This window comes from Mesoplodon densirostris, chromosome 2 (genome assembly GCF_025265405.1).
Source record: "Mesoplodon densirostris isolate mMesDen1 chromosome 2, mMesDen1 primary haplotype, whole genome shotgun sequence".
In the NCBI taxonomy this organism is placed as follows: domain Eukaryota; kingdom Metazoa; phylum Chordata; class Mammalia; order Artiodactyla; family Ziphiidae; genus Mesoplodon; species Mesoplodon densirostris.
Genome location: NC_082662.1, coordinates 67,896,982 through 67,904,951, shown reverse-complemented (window position 1 = coordinate 67,904,951; position 7,970 = coordinate 67,896,982).

Below are 7,970 nucleotides of genomic sequence, written 5' to 3'. Positions count from 1 at the left end.
CTTTGAACCATATTGTATTAGTCTGTTTGGGCTGCCATACATAATACTACAGACCAGGTGGATTAAACAACAGAAATTTATTTTCTCAGAGCTCTGGAGGCTAGAAGTCCAAGTGAAGGTGCTGGCAGGATTGGTTTCTGATGAGACCTCTCTTCCTAGCTTGCAGACAGCTGCCTTCTAGCTGTGTCTTCACATGGCCTTTCCCCAGTGTGAGTACAGTCCTCTACCTCCTCCTCTTCTTATAAAGACATCAGTCCTATTGGATTAGGGCCCCACCTTTATAACCTTAATTATCTCCTTAAAGGCCCTATCCATAGTCACACGGGGGGTAAGGTCTTCAACATATGAATTTGGGGCAGGGGGTGGTGGTGATACAATTCAGTCCGTAACATATGTGAATGAAATATTTATTCAAAAAATAGAATAAACTAAATTTTAAAATAAAAAAGCAAATATTTACCTGCCATTCCCTCCCCTTCCACAATTAATTGAGCAGCTACTATGTGCTAGGTGTGTGATAATACTCTGGAAGAAGATGAATCACAATAGAGGGAACTTACAGGGGAGTAGAAAAAGAACAACCAAATGTTTTGATATTTAATTTAACTTCCTGGAAAAGAAATAGCTATTTTCTAATGATGTTTCCAAGATGTTGCTGTACACAATACATCAAATACTCTCTTCTCTTTCCATCCTCCTTCTCTCTTTCTCCTCTTTTTTCCCCCTCTCAATTCTTCCTCTCCTCTTATTTCTTGTTTATATTTTCAGTTACTTTGTTGTGAAGTCATTCATTTGATTGCTCCTGATAAAAGTCTCTCCTTCAAGAAGTAGCCTAGACAACCTAAATGCCCATCAACAGATGAATGGATATAGAAGATGGGGTACATACACAAAATGGACTATTACTCAGCCATAAAAAGAATGAAATCATGCCATTTGCAGCAACATGGATGGACCTAGAGATTATCATATTAAGTGAAGTAAGTCAGACAGAGAAAGACAAATATCATATTATATCACTTATTTGTGGAATCTTAAGAAAAATGACACAAATGAACTTATTTACAAAACATAAATAGACCCACAGATATAGAAAACAAACTTATGGTTGCCAAAGGGGATAGTGGGGGCAGAGGGGGGAAGATAAATTAGGATTAACATGTACACACTACTATATATAAAATAAATAAACAACAAGGACCTACTGTATAGCACAGGGAACTGTACTCAGTATCTTATAATAATCTTTAATGGAAAAGAATCTGAAAAGGAATATATATATGTATAATTGAATCACTTTGTTGTACACTTGAACCTAACACAACATTGTAAATTAACTATACTTCAATTTAAAAAACAAAATAAGGGCTTCCCTCGTGGTGCAGTGGTTGAGAGTCCACCTGTCGATGCAGGGGACATGGGTTCATGCCCCGGTCCGGGAAGATCCCATATGCCGTGGAGCAGCTGGGCCCATGAGCCATGGCTACTGAGCCTGCATGTCCGGAGCCTGTGCTCCGCAACGGGAGAGGCCACAACAGTGAGAGGCCCGCGTACCACAAAAAAAATAATAAAATAAATAAATAAATAAAAAACAAAATAAAATAAATTTAAAAAATTTAAAAAGTAGCCTAGAGACTATTAAAAGTTTCAATTCAGTCTTGCTCATTTAGAAGAATTTGGGGTTTAGTAAAAATTTTGCATTTACCTCGTTTTCTTGCTTAGTGTGGAGGGTAGCAGGGATTCTGGTTTCTACTTGGGGCTTGTTTTCACTCCTTTTCCCTTTCTTCTTCTTCTTCTCATTATTTTGAATTAGCTGGCTAAATCTTTAGCTCTCTGTCTTACGTATCAGGTGTGATTTTGTATACACATTATTTTAGAACAAGACTGAGAAATGCTGTTCTGGTTTGACTCTTTGTCGTAAAGACAAGAGCCAGAAACCGAGGCAAGCGGTGATGACTCTGAAGCCTGCAGCTGCAAGGTGCAGGTTCCTGACTGCCAGATGTATCACTTGCCATCCTAATGCAATTCTGCTTCAATGGCAGTTGAGGGCAGTTTGTTGAACAGGCCTAGTCATTTCAAAGAAATGTTTAAAAGGAATTTTTTTCCATCTTTGATTTGTGAGTTAAGGTTCCTGCTTTAAATCTGTTTTGCCCAACATCTGAAATACGCAAGGGAGGGCACCTTCTCTGTTCTGCTACAATACGCTTGCCTGCACTTGAGACAACTCGGATGGGTTATAAATATCCTTTAATTTGCTAGAGTACTGAAGCACAGCTTTGTATCAGGTTTTTCTTATTCTTCTTCTTCAAACCTCCTGGCATTTCTTTTATCAAGATTCAACAGCAGTGGGCCTGTAGCTTAGCTGCCTATTTATGCTTAATACAAGACTGAGAAAACATTTCACTGCTATAGATAACTTTCTAGAAAGTTAGATCCCTATTTCATGTGGAAAGTTCAAGATGTGCCTGCTTAAAACTGTCTGTTAAGCAGTCACTGTGGAATTACATTTACTGAGGGGGAAAGACAAGCTTGAAACGGGGAGCAGATGCCATCCAAATGGCCTTTGAAGTAAATTTTATAATTGGGACATTGAGATTAATAGCCATAAAATTGACTTGATCAACTCCCAAGCGAATGACCAGCTGCAGGGCTAACATACCTCCGTGCTGACCTGCTCCACCCTTCCTATTCTAATAACAGCTCTCCCAAGTGAAAATTTTCAATTATGTCAAAATGTCCTGCGCCAATGGGGAGTTCACTGGGATGACACGTCCTATTCCCAATTTGCATTCTGGCCTTATAATGATCCTAATCTGTTCAAATTTCTGACTGCCTGGCTGAAAGATAAGCTCACCTTCAAAATAACTTAATAAACACAATCTTCCCGAGAGCTTAACTTTAGCAGTATGAAAAATGTTGTGATTTGAAGGCCATTTCAACCAGAGGTGCTTATCTTGCAAAATTCCCATGGTTCTAACATACACACTGTGCAGGATACCTAAAGTTCACCTTTGTGGGGACAGATGTCCATGTCCACACTGAAATGCTTATTTTGCTACTTCACTATTTCAAGGATAGCATTTGTCTCATCTTAATAGATGGCAGGGGGAGGCGGGTGGCAGAATTACAGAGCTAAGAGGTCATCTGTCTAGTGATTTCAAATCACAGCTTCTTAGCTGGTTCCAGGCTGACTGCAAAGAACTTGTTAAAAACACAATGTCGGGCTTCCCTGGTGGTGCAGTGGTTGAGGGTCTGCCTGCCGATGCAGGGGACGCGGGTTCGTGCCCCGGTCCAGGAGGATCCCACATGCCGTGGAGCGGCGGGGCCTGTGGGCCATGGCCGCTGGGCCTGTGCGTCCAGAGCCTGTGCTCCGCGACGGGAAAGGCCGCAGCAGTGAGAGGCCCGTGTACCGCAAAAAAATAAAAATAAAAATAATAATAATTTTTAAAAAACACAATGTCATAGGTCCTGCCCCGGAAGACCCTGAGGTGGACCCTGGGAATTTGGAGTATTTAAGGCTCCCTAGGTGATTAGGATGTGCAGTTAAGATTGGGAACCATCGCTACAAGTCCAAACCCCCAGTAGAAACAACTCTGTTCTATCACCATTTATTCTTCCACGTTATACCCTGAAAATTCTTGAGCTTATGAACAGAATAGATACAGAAGCAGATCATGGAAAACACATGCAACTTGATAACCAGGGCATTAACAACAACAACAAAAAGTAGTAACAATAGAAAAACACTAGCATGGTTTTTTAAATGTTACATCCTCAAAAAAATAGGTATAGTAAATATAGGACTTAACCTTAAAAAAAAAAAGTTGAAGTTAGTTTGATGGAGAAAATTACAAAGATTGGGGAGAGCTACACAAGAAATACTTCTACACTGGATATACAGAGTGTGGAATGTGGTCACATTGGATACTGCACTGCACCCATCCATGGCTGAACTTGCCATGTTCAGCAGTGTGAGGACACTTTGCCACCACTGCATCATGGTGCAAAACATCAAAGGGCCGATGTGACCCATAAATGATCCAACACAACATCCCACGTCATACTGATAGCATTATGCTAGTGGCCAGTGGAATATGAGCTAAGTCACACTTAGAAACACATGATTGTCATAACAGAACAATCTTCTAGACAACATTTCTACCAAGTGTTTATTTTGCTTCTACTTGAATGCTTCTGCCTGAGGTAGCTTACTCCATTTTTGGAGAGCTCTAATAATTAAAAGCTCTCCGTTGAGCTAAAATTTGTCTTTCTGTAGTGTCCAGCCATTTATCCAAGTCTAACTGTGCTTCTGCATGAGAGAGCTTTTCAGGTATTTGGAAACAGTAATCTTCATTCTCCTACATCTTCTCTTTACCAGGCTAAGCATCCCCAAGTTTCTCACATGCTCCTTATATGGCATTGCTTAGAGTTCTCTGACCACTCAGCCTACCTCTCTTCAAAATGCTCCGGGTTTTGATGTCCAGAAATGACCATAATACTCCAGATTTGGCTGAACAACATAGACATGAGTGAGACTATTAGCTCATTTGTTCTAGGCACTGTATTTCTATGGATGCAGAGCAAGAGAATAAGCTCTGGCAGTCAAATCACATCAATGGCTCATCACTTGCAGTCACCCATACCCTTACAGAGAGAGTCCATTTTATCCCTGAGGGCACACACTTGCTCTTGGCCACAGGAACCTCACACAAGGCCTCTGTGGCTACATAAACATGAGCTGAGGTAGTTTTGCCTGACCTCACCTTTCCATGTCCCTTTTTTTTTTTTTTTTACGGTATGTGGGCCTCTCACTGTTGTGGCCTCTCCCATTGTGGAGCACAGGCTCCGGACGCGCAGGCTCAGCGGCCATGGCCCACGGGCCCAGCCGCTCCGTGGCATGTGGGATCCTCCCGGACTGGGGCACGAACCCATGTCCCCTGCATCAGCAGGCGGACTCTCAAACACTGTGCCACCAGGGAAGCCCCTCCATGTCCCTTTTCACAACTTCCTCCCTAGGCAGCGGCTATTTGTGATTCTGGACACTCTCCCTTGAAAATTATATCACGCTTACCACATCCCATTTTATACAAGTTATGCGATTGTGGATGGACATGTCCCTGGAAATATCCACATCTTCACATTCAGGAGTGCTCATGCCCCTGAACTGAACCCAGGCCTCCAAGTCACTTCCTGCTAGGGCTTAGGGGTCCCATTCTGTCCACAAAGGAACATGGATAACCCCAAAGCCCTAAGCATGTGTTATCATGTCTCCCTAGGCACATTATGGGTTTTGGTACATAAATGTTGGTTAATACATTTATCTCTGTAAAATTTTATGCTGTTAGATTTGTCTATTATGTTATGGTCTCTGTGGTTCTAGACTATAATCCAACATCTTTGTTACATTCCCAGATCTATATCACATGCCAATATGATTTGCATGGCAGCAACAGTCTTATCCAAGGCATTATTAAGACTGTTGAAGAGCAAAGACAAATGCCAACTCCTTGTGGCTATGTCCCTAGAAACCTCTATCCGCATGACATTGATCCATTAAACTACACTCTTTGGTTATTGTGCTTCAATAATTATGAACCTATGACTAGATGACTCAAAAATAAACTTACAATTAAATAAATTATATCAAAAACAAAGGTCATAGAAAAACAAGGAAAGCCTGAGAAACTGTGACAGACCAGAGGAGACTAAGGAAACATTTCAACTGAATGTAACACAGTATCCTGGATGGGATCCTGGACAGAAAAAACATTAGTGGAAAAACTGGTGAAAACCAAATAAAGCCTGCATGTTACCTAATAGCATTATACCAACATTCATTTCTTAGTTTTGATAAATGTACCATGATTCTAAAACATGTTAATATTAGGGGAAGCTGGGTGAAGGGTATGTGGGAACTTTCTATCCTATTTTGTCACTCTTTTATAAATCTAAAATAATTTCAAAATAAAAAGTTTTAAAAGCTTTTAAAAGAAGTTTTTGAAAAAGACAATAAATGCTCAAAACATCACTTCCCAATTTTACTACATTTTACTATTATCTATGGTCTTGTGGTTATTTATTTCTATGGTATCTATATGCGTACATTGTTAAACACTCCCCAGCACACCACTCTTCAAGACCTTCCTACTAATCAGAAAAATGATAATAGTCTGCTCATGCCCTTGACCATGGCAACCATTTTTTTACCAATTGATTACTACAGGAGAATCTGATCCTCTGCTTTCCTTGGAAACAAAATGATGATACAGTTTTGGATCTCTTTTTGTCTACCTTGTCTGTATGTTGCATTGTTTCTGAAGCAATCAGGGTTTTCTGAAACCTGTAGTAATTTGAGGAGCATTTTAAATATTAAAATCAGAAGAATCACTTTCTTCTTAGGTTCCAAACTAAAAATGAATTCCCCTATTGTGCAAAACTGTTACACCATTAACCATCTCCCTCAAAACACTCAAGGCTTACTACCTAATCACTCCCTGTCCTGTATATACTGGGTTACAATCTTACCTACCTAACCATCATGTGGTCAAGACCACATATCCCATGTTGACTACAGAGTTGCCAGGATATACCCTGCAAATGCTTTTCCAAAATCAGATACATTATGTCTAAAGCAGTCCCTTGACTAACTGGCCTAGTTACTCCTTTAAAAGAGTTAGGCTGATCTGATGGAAATTTTTTCCTGGTAAACTCCATGCTTATACATCATCCTCTTCTAAAAAGTATGTGAGGTGACTCTCCTGTTTATTAGTTTCAATGCAAACTGTCTGAGACACAGACAAATGTAAGAGAACTGCAGGAAATTGCTTCCTAATTGTCAGACTCCCACACTATGTTCAGGAAAACACAGTCACGAGGCTTGCTTCAGAATTGCTTCTATTTACCTTCATTTTAATCGAAAGCAAGTAATTAAGAAATTTTCTCTCCGGAAGACTTCTAATAAGCAAATTTCCATTATCCTTAATCACATAGTGTGAGCTGACTCTATTTTTCTTAATGAATCTTGTAATGTGGACGTGGACATGCATTAATCCAGCCATGGCTGGGCAGAGCTGAGCCCATGAAGACAAGAATCAAAGGGTCTTGCACAAATTAATAAATGCAGGGTGCACACTTTATGGTTTAAGAGTCGAAAGGACAAGAAAATCTGTATCTCTAGCCCAAGGGACTAGACATTATTTATGTTTTTGATGTAACCATGTTCTATTGACACATCTGAAAATGTGACAAATTGGATGACAACTTAGAGGATAGAATAGAAGATTTTAGAAATGATAATAGGTACTATTTATTGTGCCAAACAATCTAGTGTGCACTTTAAACAAATTACCTCATTTAAAATAATGGGGATTATTATCCTTTTTTCATAGATGGGGAAATTGATATTCAGAGATGTAATCTTGTCCTAGATGATCAGGGTGGTAAGTGGTCAGTTGAGATTTGAACCCAGGATCTGTTGGTATCAAAGTCTTTGTTCTGTCACTATGCCTCTCTCTTTGGATCTGTATTCATTTGAACTACTGAACAATAAAATGATGAACTAACTTTTTTGCAGTGAGAGCCATATGAAGTAGTCCTCCCATCCTATTAGTAAAATCTTTCCAGAACACACCTCAATACACAAACATGTATAGATTCATAAATTATGTACTTGTGGTGTCGTAATAGCATAATGTGTACATTATAAAAAATATAAAAGTAGGAAAATTATAAAATGCTATAAAAATTGAAATATGTTCTAATATTTTCTTCTCCCAACTCAATGGGTTATCTTGAAGACCCCTGCAATCTATGCACCATCTCTGACTAAGCCTGCCCTTTGCCAAGTTTAATTAATTATACACTGTCTTGGTAAATTCTTATGAATACTTTGACCTAGTATTTTTACATGTGAGTTTATTATTCCAAATATAATTAACAACAGGCAGCACTGGTGACTTTTCACCTGTAGG